Genomic DNA, 14,972 nt, shown 5'->3' on the forward strand with positions numbered 1-14,972 from the left:
ATTTTGAGACACTTTCCAATTTATCTAGTTTGAATTAGTTTAGCATTCCACGCTTTTAGTTCCCCCTAAATTCCTGGATGACTGTAATCCTGATCTTTATACTACTCTACTCTTGACTGCTTTCAAATATTATCTATGATGACGTCTTAAATTATATACATGTATGCTATATAATTGGGATGTCACACAACTCAAGAAATCTAAATTCACAAAATAAAAATTAAAAATATTATATATGTAAAACTGATAAAATTCTTGAAAAAACTAATATATAGAATTGTATATGTTCTGGATATATTGCGTGTCTACTGCAGACCACAAAGAATTTATTTATAGCATGATACAAAATCAATTATAATAAATATGCCTAATAATTAGAAATCAATAATCCTAATTTTCTAGATTATGTAACGCTTAATTCCCTAAAAATCTGTAACAACGGATCATATTCTAACTCTCCCTCAAACTGGAGCATATATGTCATATGTATCAAACTTGCTACAAATATACTCAATCCGAGGGCCTCTGAGGGACTTGGTGAACATGTAAGTCAGTTGATGGCTAGAGTTAACAAAATCAATAGGGATTTCTCTAGAGAGCACCTTTTCTCTAACAAAGTACAATCAATTTCAATATGTTTGGGTATTTCATGGAAAGCCGGGTTTGACGAAATGTGAAGTACAGTTTGATTGTCACAAATAAGTCTTGTTTCATGGATGTCTCCTATTTTTGGTTGTAGAAGTAGTTGCCTAAGCCACATAAGCTCACAACTAGTTGCTGCCATAGCACGATATTCTACTTCTGTCCTAGATCTAGAAACTATATTTTTCTTCTTGCTTCTCCATGAGATAAGGTTTCCTTAGATAAGAACACAGTACCCAAAAGTGGATCTTCTATCTGTTGGTGATCCTACCCAATCCACATCAAAGTAACAAGTGATCTTAGTATTGCCTTTGTCTTCATACAATAGTCCTCATCCTAGAGCATTTATTATGTATCGAAGGATACATGTCAGAGCATCCCAATGGCTATCACAAGGAGCATTTAGAAATTGGCTTACCACACTAACAGCAAAAGTGATGTTGGGTCTGGTGATAGTGAGATAGTTGAGTCTCCTACTTATCTTTCCGGGTCTTTTAAGAAACTTAGAGATGAATGCCAACACATCCAATACAACAACCCAAATTCTGAAAGTTGATTGGTGGCCTAAAGTCAAGGCATAGAGTAAAGAACATCCAAAAATCCATATCGTAACTTCAGAAGGCCATTCCAACATTTCAGCATGACTTACGTGATTCTAATTTATAGAAAATCAGAACAATTTTTTCCTCTTTTCTTACCCTCCCAACATATTATAGAAAATCACAACATTTCAGCATGACTTAAATCACATTTAAGTTCTCAACAAAAGTTTTTGTTATCTATTAACAAGTGAATTATCCAAAACAATCATTTAAAGCCTCCTTCTAGAAAAGTCCCCTGCCTGCTACTCATTAGACAATACTAATTTATGAACCAACACTTTCAAAACTTATTCAGTAACTTAATGTTCCCTTTCTACCCTGTCAGTTTATATACAGAAATATTAACAATCTGTTTGAAGAATCAAGAAAGTTATTCAAACAACCAGTTATGTCAGCTAACCTAGGGGGCCAATCGGTGAGTCCCTCCAGGTGTGTTATTCAAAATTCAAAGCGCTAAACTGTAAACTATATTACATTTATTAAAAATGACCGACTAATAATAACTGACATGCAGCTATGGGTGGGAAGCCTTCCACACTTGGAATTACCGGATACTGTTACTGGAGATTTTCACGGGAAAAAGACCGAGAGATGAAGCATTTGAAAGTGGCACGGGAACAAATAAAACGTGGTGCAAGGTTTATTACAAATTCTTATATAGCGATGCAAATCCAATATAAGCTAACCTTTAACTATGCAATGTTTCAAAATCAACATTTTAGCTTATTTATTGGCATTTCACTTTGTCAAAACAATTTGTAATATACCTTTTTCTTCCATTAGCTTAGGAGTATTAACCACATTCACAGAAGAAGCCACGAAAGTATGAATCGAATATGAATAAACAATGCAAACACCGCAACTAACCTTCCAGCACGCAATGCCTGACCTCGACTTAATTTCCTCCTAACTTAACAATGAAACGGTGGAAATCACAACCTACCCCACCACATCCACCAGCGCAGCGGTGCCACCACCGTGCAACGTATTGCCAGCAACGGTAGGAATCTCTGCGCAAACAAAACCCAACAAAAGAATGAACGGAAAGGGAAACATATACCAGAGATTTAAGATTACATTAGATTTACCTTTAGTTTATCACTGAAATTTTGGAGTTACTCGCAAAGAAGGGAAAAAGAAAAAGATGTTTTAGGGTTTATGTTGAAATTTTCGAATCAGGAGAGAAGAGGAGAGGTTTCACAAATTATTTTGATCTGTATATATCTAGATTGAATATTTGAATTTTCCGATTTTTAAAGTTTATATAAATAAAATGGAAATCTAGTTCGGAAAAAATAAAAAATATGGATCTAAAATACAAAACAGATTTAACTAATGGATCATATTAAGGCAAAAATGAACAATTCGGTGATCCAAGAGAAGCAAAAATCGAAAGTTAATGTAAAAAGTTTAACCTCTGAACGGACCGAAAACAGTGATGTAGACGGAGAGTGATAGCGCAAATGGTGAAGGAGTTCGTTTATAAGAGATGAAAGTTCAGGTAGAACCAAACCTCTTTTAATTTCTCTTGTTATTTTCGTCTCTTTATTTTACTTTTGTTTTACTATTTTAATTTTCAAAATTCATATTTTTAGCATTTTTAAAACAATATTAGTTAATTGTGTATCTTTTTTAATATTTTAATTCATATAATGAAGATTTTATTAATATTTATATATATATATATATATATATATATATATAAATATATATATATATATATATATATATATATAAATCGAAAAAAAGTAACCCAAAGACAAGTAAAAAATTAAACCTTAATAATCAAATTTTTGGTCATATTAAAATTTCTCACAATTCAAAAAGTCTTTTAAAACTTATTATATATTTTAGAAACTCTGACTTTCAAAACAAGCGAGCTTATTCTGAATTAGTTTATCATCCTTTTCAAAATTAGATTTTTATCCCCAATCAACCGTATCAACCCATTTATAGACTATTTTGCATTTTTCAACAAAACGAACTTCTTTAGACATAAAAATAATTAGAAACTACCCCAAAATTACAATAAAATTATTAAAATAAAATATCTGAAAGAGTGTTTTAGACATCCATTATGTTTATTAAAATAAGAAATAATATATTAAATAGAAGTGAAATGTAGGGTTAAAGTTTATTATTATGAATTGGTGATCGTGTTTGGTTTTTGTTTTATACATAATATATAATATATGTTTAATATTTTCATTATGTGCAAGTGTGTGATGTGTATTAATATTTAGAATAATAAATTAATTAAAATTAGGAGAGTGAAATTAACATCTTAATTAAAGTAGTTTAAGAAAAAATTAAAATAAAATATTTATTATTTTATTTGAAACAAAATTAGAGTGTAATAATAATTAATTATATATCTTAAGTAAGGTACATCAAGATTGTATTTTATATATATATATATATATATATATATATATATATATATATATATATATATACTAATGAATTATGAAAAAATATTAATCTTGTCCACTCAAATAATTCAAGATTCAATACATAATTAATGCGATCTCCTCTTATTTTAATTTAAAAAAAAATTCCATTTTTCATAAAACTCGGAGGCAATACATAAATTTTGTATTAAATATCATACCGAAAACTAATGATATCTTAATGACAATCATAGATAAACAAAATATACGCATATATAAATATAAATTAAAAAAAAAAACGTAGCATATATCAAACATTTAAAAAAATACATTAAATATAATAAAATACTTTAAACATGAAGCTAAGTATACGTGACATCTCTCAAGCCCAATGAGTTTTCTCTTCATTGTTACTAACATCAATGATAGCAGGTGACTTTTCAACTTGAAAAGTCAAATCAAAATCCAACAAACCTAAGTGAAATTTCACTCCAGTTAGGAAATTTAAACGCATTAACAAGTGTATGTAAAAATTGAACGTATTAACAAGTGTATGTAAAGATATTGTAAGTGATTGATGAGTCGTTATTTCTTGAACCATATTTAGTTTATTGCACTTAAATAAATCAGGGAATTGTGTTTAATTGTCTGTTATTTCCCCGTTTTTCGAATTGTGCTTAATTTGGTCAGAAATTTGTATTTTCGCTAATTTGGATATTTTGAGCCGATTAAGCGTATTTTTGGTTACAGGGAAATTGTGGAAATATCATCTGGAGCATTAGGATATGGCATGGCACATTCAAGACTCAATATTTAGTCATTTAGATTTTAATTAAAGTTGTAATTTCGTTTTCTAGAAGCCTTTGATTANAATTAGGTGTTTTGGACCCTTTTAGGGACATTTTTGTAAAAAACCAATTGTGGGGGCCATGTGGCATCTCTTTAGGGCTGACATGTAGTGTTTGGACCCCACCAAATGTGAAACTCTTGGTATTTGGGGTGTGAAAACCGAGCCACACAAAAGGGAGACCCATAGCTCATGGTTTTGGTTCATTTTCCTAGGGTTTCTCTTGTTTTGAACATGCTCTCATGGGTGCTTGCTTGGTGCACGGTTTTGGACCATTTTCAATGAATATTATGAAGATTTTCTTCTTCCCTTGACTCACTCTTGGTTGTCTTAACTCATTTGTGGTGAAAATCCATTCATTCCTCCTTCCATTTGCTTGTTTTTTATGTTTGAAGCTTGAGTTTTTAAGCTTGTCTTTGCTTTTCTATGGTGGTTGTTGGGTTTGAGTGACTTTAGATTTTCGTTTCCTCTTCCATTGTTGCTGTTCCTCACGTTTTTCTTTGCATTTTATTTGTTTGGTTGATAAAAATGGAATTCTATGTGAGTTTTGGGTTGAATAGAGCTTAACTTGATGTGTGGGTGTTATGGGTTTGGCTCTTTTCCTTCATATTTTGGTTTTGATGTTTGAAACTAGTTTGGAACCAGACTTTGATGATGTTATTGGGACTGGACAGTGGTTGAGTTGAATGGTATAATGTTATTTTCTTTTTTTCACACAAGAGCTTGAAAAAATGGAAGATTTGGTTGGGTTGAAGTAGCATATGTTGTGTTTATTGTTCTTGTGTTGATTTGGAATTTGAACTTTGGTCTCTTGGGTTTATGTTTCTGTAGTATGGAGGAAGAAAACATGAATGGTGTGTTGGTAGAGAAAGAAAAACGAAAATGGAGATAGGAAGGAGGAGAGAAGGTGCACTAAAGTTTTTACCTGATTTGGACCAACACAAAAGATGCTTGTTTTGACTCATAGAATGTCTCCACTTTGAGATTGACCTTTGTTTGTTCCAGTCGTGAATTGCAATGAGGAATGGAGGTTTTTGGAGTTTGTTTTCATTTGTTTTGGCTTACATGGCACATTGGAAGAAGCACCTTAAGTATCTTTCATTTACACTTTGGTTTGAAGCATTTTTTTTTGCAATTCCACTTGTAGTTCACGTAAATTGAGTATTGGTGTGTGGTTCACTTTTTTGCTGCATGGAGAAGTGATGGGAAGGTTTTCAATTGGTTGTTTAAAACATATTTTAATTTCTTTTGAGACATGGTGCACATGGGGACAAAAAGACAACACATTTGGTGGCTCATTAAAGGTTAAAAATTTATTTGGTCTTGGTGGAGAGTAGTGCACGACCATGTGCTTTTCTTTGGCCAATTGAACTTTTAAATTCCTTTGTTAATTGTCATTTAGTCAAGTAATTTGTTAGGATTAAATTAGGCTTGTTGGTTTCCTTGGTTTTTAATTAGTTTAGTTGCTAGGTTGAGTTTAATGTGTTTGAATTAGTGTGACGTTTAATTAATTTTAACTGTGTTTGTTAATTTGTTTGCAAGAGTTTTTGATGTTTGAATGTTGTCTAAGGTTTTTAATAGTGTTAGTTTAATTACCATGCTAGCTTAAATTAGTTTGTTTGCATCTGTGTCTTTATAATGAGTTCTTTAATTTTTGCAAAAACCTTTTCAAACCCCCCCTTCGTGTTAGACTCGATTCTCGAACNGCAAAATTGGTCTTTGGGAGACGACCTAGGAGTCATTCCCTAGCTATACTGCATTTCTCATATGCAATCAAATTTGTATGAATTGCGACAGCCCATCAGTGATATTGCAATTAACATATGCCTAACATTATTGCTTTGAGTCATAAAATACAGATTCAAACACAAATAAATATTTTATACATACTAATGTTCTCCTTTGAAAGATACAATAATACCCAAATACAAGGATGTTAATCATATTATAATAATAATAATAATAATAATTAAAATAAGCATAAACTAGAATCACCTAATACTTTTGGTATATAAATAAAATTAGTGACACACACAAAACTATCTACAATCATGCTGTAATAACACATGCTCTAATAGAACATGTATTGTAGTTTTCCTACGTTCAATTTTAGAAGATTACTCTATTTGAACTTAAGATTTATGATTAATATTAACTTTGATCCATAAAAAGATCCAATAATAACACATTTTTTAATCTTTTTGTTCTTCAACTTCCTTTTCTTAATCTATCTTTTTGTTTTTTTACTCCTCTCACAGTGTTTTTATGGTTAATAGTGAAAAAACCTTATGGTGAGAAAATTCATCATTATTTTTTACATGGATCACGTAATTAAATTCATTTATTAATTAATTCTAACATTTGGCACTAAAAATATTTAGTTTATTGACTAACTTCTATACAAGTACTTATATAGGAAAATATAGCATTTCCTTTCTTATGTGTATAAAAATTTGCTTGCTTACACTAAATAATATTTTAAGTTGAAAACCTCAAGAAAATTTGTATATTATAAAAATCTGACCTACGAAATTTGACAATAATTTATGATTGTCTCTTTAAGTTTAATAAAATTATTTTAACTTACATACGTTGACTCAACACAGATTAAACTAAAAATTACCTTAACTCTGATTAATTTTTATAAATAATCAATTTTGTAACATGACTTGACCTATCATAGTGGATTAGGTAAATTGACTCACAAGATTTTTTTTAATTTATTTTATATATTTATTACAATACAATTAAAATGGATTGACTTACCTCGTCTATTTATAATATTACAACTAAAATGTTCACATAGTTTACCAAGCCTTAGTATAAAAATAATATAGTTTAAAATAAAGTGTCAACATATGTAATTGGATAAACAAATAAATTAAACATATAAAATATTAACATATTATTAAACAACAATCTAATTGAAAAAAAAAATCAAATTATCAACCTACATGATCAAAAGTAATTAATAATTGTAATGAAAAAGTTACAAAAAAAATGTTAAAAAAATGATAAAGATTAGGTTGTAAGTATGGATGAACTATTTTTAACTCAACTTGAACTTATTTAACATGAGTTAAGTGAGTTAAATTCAATTTGATCTAATTTAAAAAAAAAATAGATTTTTTTTCCTAACTCAAACTCATAATAAATTTGTTAATGAAAACATTCAACAAAAAAATATATCTTTAATAATGTATTGTGCAAATATTAGTTTTTTTAAGTAAATTTTCCTATCACAACATTTTACAAAAATGGATTTATTACTTGAAATAGTTTCATTCATTGATGTGAATTTAAGTGGGAGAGATTTGAAAAAATAAACTTCTCTTTAATAAATAAACTATTTTGAAAAAAAAGGAAAGTTTTGAAAAACTTCTATTTAATATATGAACTTGATTCTAATTTAGAAACATTTGATAAAGGAATAAAAGACATGCAAATTATTAAAAATAAATTATTTTTAAATGGTGAGAAACATGTATATGTAAGATATAATGTCTATTACATGTGAATATCTTATTATATTGCAGTCTAGTGTGATAATGCACATCTAGTATAGTATTGTAATCCTTTTACGAGTATGCAATAAGGATACCTAAGATGGTATTATACATGCAATTCATTATAAAAAGAAGATATCATAAGTTTATGATAATTTAAATCACATGAATAAGACATCATGGCCAATAGTAGAAAGAGGTTTGTACATCTAACTATTATAAAGTATGTGTAGCAAACTATCATAACATATGATGGGAACCTTGTATAAGCTTTCAAGAAGGATTTTTAACCCAACCTTCAAAGACAAAAAAAAAAAAAAAGAGATTAAGATAAGATGTTAAGCTTCTTAGTTAGTTTATCGGTTTAATTCTTGATTAATTTTTGTATTTTGGATCTTAGCTGAAGTATCGAGGGCTAGGAGAAAATGTGCATGATAATGGGTTAAGATATTTCTTGAAAGAAATCTTGAAAATTTTCTTTGGGATAAATGGTGAAAGTATTAATAAGAAAGGACAAGGTTCTTGATTATTATTATTTTTTTGAGTTTTTTAATGATGGGTTTGTTTTCAATAATGTATGATAATTGTTACTTGGTTTGAATTATTAAACCTTTGTTGAAGGTTTCTTAGGTGATGGACAAATAGTACATGTGGTTAAGTGAAGGATTTGATGATTTTTTGGTTGCATCTTGGAAGGATAGGGTGAATATGAGTTTGGTTGAAAGCTTATTTTGTAGTTTTGGTGTATCTTGGCTAACTTTTGTTGGTGGATAACAAAGCAACAAGACTATGTGCAAGAAATGGAATGAGAACAAAGAGAATAAGATGTCACTTAGAAAAAAACTCTACTATGCAAACTTACTTTCTCATAAAGAAACATAATTAGGGTTTCAAGCACTCAAAGTTGATTTCTATTATGAAAATAGGTTTACAATAATCACATTAGTTCCTTTTTATAAGGACTTGATTGTGATCATCTAAACCTAATTTATAAATATGAGATTTGAATACTCACTTAAGGTGATTGCGCATCTCATAATTTATATTTTAACATCGAATATGTTATTGCAAGCATTACTGATATACTCTTTTCAAACTATTTTTATTATAAGGAAGACTTTCTTCTATATTTTTTCAAATTTATATTTTTTAACTTGTCTCCTGTGACTATTTTAAGTTTCTCTTAAATTGAAGACTCTATTTGTCAATTAATGTCACTATATATTGGAGAGTAAGTATTTGTATTTTTTTCAATGAACAACATTGTCTTCATACTTTCTTTCTATACATATTTAAGTAATATAATAATGTAATAGTGCAAATACATATGTCGATACTCATATGTATTATTATTTTTATTTATTGTGAGAATAAAAAAAACAACTTTTTTGTGATTATTATAACATGTCCTTTTAATAGTATAAAATTATTAAATAAAATGTTACAAAGAATATAACTAATAAGAAAACCTAGAGATTTCTCAAGGAGAAGTTTACACATGATTATCGAAAACCTAACTGTGTTACTGTTTCACCCTCACCCCACGCTGGATAAATTGGAAGAACATTTTCCTAAGCTTACACCATTTAAAGTGATTATTGCAAAAGAGAAAACAACCACACACAATAGACAAAGACAAAAGGGTAAACTAATATCAAAAGAATAAAATATGGAATTCAGAAAATATCATATATAGTATTTAACTTTCGAACTAAGCACAATACCTAAACATATTATAACATCTAGACTCAAACATCACGATACATGCATTATTGTCGAGCTATGGCTGATTATGCACTTGTGGTGATGGAACAGTTGACCTATCAAGCTACCACACAAGGTTAGTCCATTAAACAACGACGAATGCCAAGGTAAAGTCTTTAGACTAGGACCTCCTGTTACTTTCACCACATGTCTCACCCTTCTCTACTTGAGAATGGATGACCGTTAGAGTGTCAGGATAACTCCCAACAGTAAGCTCCTATGATAATACATACACTACTAGGCACCACCATGTAATATCTCCAAGAGAGTCATGAAATTACGTCCATCTACCATGCACATGATCAGGACAAAATCATCATAACCATCATATTCATCAACCATAAACATCCATAAACATGTTCACAAATCATAAATATTCATTTATTCAAATCAATCATGTATAACATATTTATAAATTAACTCGCCCATATAATGAATTCGAAGTAAGAAAACATATAATAACTTTGAAACAAAATGCCCAAATAATTTTTTTTAAGATAATCGATTATCATACTTAATAATTGATTGTTCTAGAGAAAATTCATGCAAAGACGACCTTCTGACTGGAATAATTGACTATTAAGTAAGATAATCGATTATTACAAAGAGTTTTGAAGAAAAGGTGACATTCTCACTAAAATAATCAATTATCAAATAAGATAATCGATTATTCCTGTCAGTTTTGACATTAATATAATTTTTCTGGTTTGGTTGCACCTAAGACTCATCCAAATGACAAAATTAGTATCCTTGACCCTATAATTGATTCAAGAACATGTTTATACTCAAAAGAATATATCATTTTGATCTTTTGGCCATGATTTAGTTGCACCAACTCATACCAACCCTTCAAAAGCTAACCTATCGGTTTCTTACACATTACCAAACATATTTCTGTAAACTAAGAGTCCAAACAAGTTTTACAAAGCCTAGAAACAGACCTTAAACTTCAGGTTTTCCCATCCAACCCTTATCTCAAAATATTGTCTATCAAAACCCCATTTTTATACCAAAACTAACCTATTTTTACCTATTTGCTACTTCCCAGTTCAAAATCATATTTTTTTTTTTGTTTAACTTTGGTTTAAGACAAGTTTTAAATGGCCTAAAAACAGACCTCAAACACTAGTTATCTCTTTAGAGTCACTTCTTTAGAAATTCACCTATCAAAACCCAAAATTAGACTAATAACTCGTCCAATAACACTCCTTTTTTACTACTTTCACTTCTACATTAGTTTTCTATATAATTAAACTCCAGTTAGTAGTATCAGAGTCCAAACAATCATCAACTCACAGGCATACATAGTAATATTCACCAATAAGCAAACTTTCACTCATAAAGATACAAACATCACTCAACAATAATCTCAATTTGTAACAGGTTCAACAAAGCATCAATCTCACAATCTATCAAACATAACTACATACTTTTTAACACGAAATTAAAGCAAATATTAGCTTCATTTACCTGTTTGAATACCAACAACTCTATAGAACCCTGAGACAACTTCCATAGATAAAAGGAAACTAACTACACTTACAAACAACGAAATCATGATCATGGTACACCATTAGAACCACTGATCAATAGAGAATCTTATAGAAGACTCAAAGGACACATGCAAACACAATACGACTCGCATGCAAAGGAAACGAGACAAACTAAAGAAAAAATAAATAAAAACTAACTTACTCTTTTAGAGAAATTGATCAGGTAGACTTGAAGATCTTGGCGCTAGAGAAAAGTTATAAAACTCTAGAAAAGTGGTTTATAAAGAGATGGTGTGTTTTATAACAATGAAACTTATTTATAATGAAACTATTTATATTAAAATCATTTAATAGTAAAATAATTGAGTCTTACTATTTTTAAACTACTCCCCCTTCTAAATAATATTTTCTAGGTCTTTACAATTATTAAAAGAAATAACATATAACATAAATAATTTTTTTAATTTTTTTATAGATGATTAATTGATTTTTAAAAATAATTATAAAATTTAAAGATTAAAATAATAATATAATTTATATAAATAAAAATAAAATTGATAATAAAAAATAATTACAAAATTAATTCTCTCATTAATAGGTATAAATGTTTATGATGAGGTTACAATTCTTTAAAATGAGGTGAGATCAATCAATGTATCTTATTATTTGATTAATGTAGTTTGTCTTTTAGAACGTCAAAGTTTTTTAATTGAAGTCAGGTTAATTAATGTTCTTAACGTTACAATTTTCTAATTGATGTCAGTTTAATTACCGTTTCTTATTTTTGCCTAATTATTCTAGTTTTCAGAGGAAACTTGTTTTTCTTTAAATTCGGAAGTTTTTATACATAATGTATAAAAGTAAACAAAAAATAGTTAAATTATATTAGTTTCATTTTAAGTTATTGAAATTCCAATAATCCTAAATATAAAATTTAATCTTTTATAGTAATAAATTAAATACTGAAATTATATTCCCTTAAATTACTTAGTTGAAAAATATAAAATATTGTTAGTTTAAATAAAAAATTTATACCAATATTTAATTTTTTAATTATAATATATTTAATTTGCCATAAATTAAAGATGTTAGATTAATAATGAGATTTTCAGAAATCAATAAATGATAGTTAATGACATCCAATGGGATGATTATTCATTAAATTGTTTTCTTTGTTAAATTATTTGTAATTTAAGATTAACTTAATCTATAAAACTTATTTGTAAGATGAGTTTTGTATTCCACTTATATATTATAAATTGATTTTATCTCTGTAAGACTTTTAACCTTAACAAAAAAAATTACACTAATATATATTATTCAAAATAATTAAAAGAAAAGCTCAACACTTTAAATATTGAATTGATAATATTTAAGCAATGATATTTCTTTAAAATATAGGCTTAATACCTCAATTGGTCCTCTAATTTGTCAACTAATCTCATTTTGGTCCTCTATTTTGCAACCGTCTCAATTTAGTCACAAATTTTGAAAATATGAACACATTACATCCCATCCGTTAAGTGTTAGTAAACAGCGTTGTTCAGATATATTTTTTGTTCAGATCATTAGGGGTTCAACCCTTTCCCCTCCATTCAACAATCACAATTCGCCTTCTCCAGAAGGTCCCTCGCCATTGCTCACGGGGCTGCCTCTCTCGAGCTCGCGTACACCACCGCCTCTGTCCGACGACCACCGTGCCACCGCCTTCAGTCGGTCCTGCCGGACGCAAACCACGGCGTAGCCAGCAACGCTGCTCGCCAGCAACATCATCTGCCATCGGAGCCACCCTTTCGAACCTAGCCATCACGCCAACCTCCACATCGCCGGCGACACCCAACATCACCGGAGCTACCGCCGCAAGCCGCCGTCCACTATCCTCTCGTATCATCACCGTGCCGCCATCGCTTTTGCTCGTTCAAGCCGCCGAATGCAACAAAACATCCTCCATGTGGTTGTCTGTTGTAGACGATTGGGGGTTTCAGGGATGGACTTCTGCGTTGATCTGTTGCAACGAGAGAGAGGCCACTCCTTTCTCGGCGTGAGTGATTTTAGTTCAAGACGGGTTTGATTTTGAAAATTGATTGGGTTGATTTGGGGTTTGTGTTGGTTAAGGGTTTTTGGATTTCTATTGAGGAGAGAATCTTTCAAAGATGATGGGTATGTTGTATGGAATGGGATTGGTGGTACTGGAGGTTGGCCATTGCCGTTTGGTCATAACAATTGAAGAAGAAAATGGGGAATTGGTCCAGGATGAGGTCCCTATCTGAATAGGCAATCCATTTTATTTTACATTGACACGTGTTAAAAACTAAACTTACAGCTCATCAACATTTAACGCCGTTTACTAACACTTAACGGATGGGATGTAATGTGTTCATATTTTCAAAATTTGTGACTAAATTGAGACGGTTGCAAAATAGAGGACCAAAATGAGATTAGTTGACAAATTAGAGAACCAATTGAGGTATTAAGCCTAAAATATAAAAGGAGACACTCCAAGAAATTTTATTTTAGAAAAACAACTAAATTTTTTCCAATGCATTTGAAAAAAGTTCAGTTTGAAAATAATAGAATGCTCTCCAAAGGTGTTTGAAAATATTTTATGTTTACCAATTGATGTAATCAATTTTAATTAAATATGACTTTTTTTGCATGTACTCCATAGAACATTTTGAACCAGGGTAATCAATTAATATTAATCATAATTGATTATTTTTTTGAAAATAATCAATGATTAGTAATAGAATGCTCTTGGTAATAAATTAATATTAATCACAATTGATTATTTTTTGAAAAAAGTTCAGTTTGAAAATATTTTATTTCTATTAATTGATATAATCAATTTTAATTAAATAGGACTTTTGCATGTATTTTATAAAATATTTTGGACTAGGCTAATAAATTAATATTAATCAATGTTATGATTATTTTTAAAGTTGATTTTTTTAATACTGACATTAAATGATGCTAGAGGTGGAAACTTATTTAGTATTAGTGTCTTATTCACATAAATCAATACTCAATTTCTTGTAAAAAACTATATGAACAGTTGAAAATTTCATTACATTTAAACAATAAATTGAATTTAATAAATTTCCGATAATAGATTTAGGATGAAAATGATCCATAAACAACTAGTTTATGATCCAATAGGAACTGAGGGAGAACTAGAGTCTTGTTTGTAATCATAAACTAAGACTTCTCACATGTTAATCTTTTATATAAATTATTTCACAACAAAATTTGGATTGAATTTTTGTAGAATTTAGTTATATGGGAGTCATTACAAGTATTTAAGGAATAACATTTAGATTTTAGGTTTATTATTATTATTATTTTTGTTGTTATTATATAAGATATGTTTATAAAGAAATGTATTTTTCACATGTCAGATATTATGAATTTGTAAAGTGAGGTTTGTATTTACAAGTGTACTTTTTTAGTAGATGTGAGACTTTTAACACATTCCGTCACAAAGAGATATATACATCTCAATTTGTGAGACTAGATATTAATAAATGGATATACGTCTCAATTGTAAAACTATATAGTAATAGATGGTTCGATAACGAGTGAAATAATATGTGTAATAAAATAATTTTTTTTAGAATAAACTTTAACATAACTTAATCCTATAAAATCAGTTAGTAAGACGAGATTTATATATATATATATATATATATATATATATATATATATATATATATATTAAATTGATTTTATCT

At 29.0% G+C, this 14,972-nt stretch overlaps 1 protein-coding gene across 1 annotated transcript in view; it reads right to left on the reverse strand.

Annotated features, from left to right (window-relative positions):
* LOC106762739 (50S ribosomal protein L27) overlaps positions 1–2,764 on the reverse strand; it is a 15,514-nt gene extending 12,750 nt beyond the window's left edge. The window contains exons 1-2 of the mRNA XM_014646787.2: positions 2,660–2,764; positions 2,112–2,254 (exon numbers count right to left, since the gene is read on the reverse strand). The gene's annotated coding sequence lies outside the window, so the exon portion shown is untranslated. The remainder of the gene's footprint in view (positions 1–2,111; positions 2,255–2,659) is intronic.
* Positions 2,765–14,972: the final 12,208 nt, after the last annotated feature.

Source organism: Vigna radiata, chromosome 5, assembly GCF_000741045.1.
Source record: "Vigna radiata var. radiata cultivar VC1973A chromosome 5, Vradiata_ver6, whole genome shotgun sequence".
Lineage (NCBI taxonomy): Eukaryota > Viridiplantae > Streptophyta > Magnoliopsida > Fabales > Fabaceae > Vigna > Vigna radiata.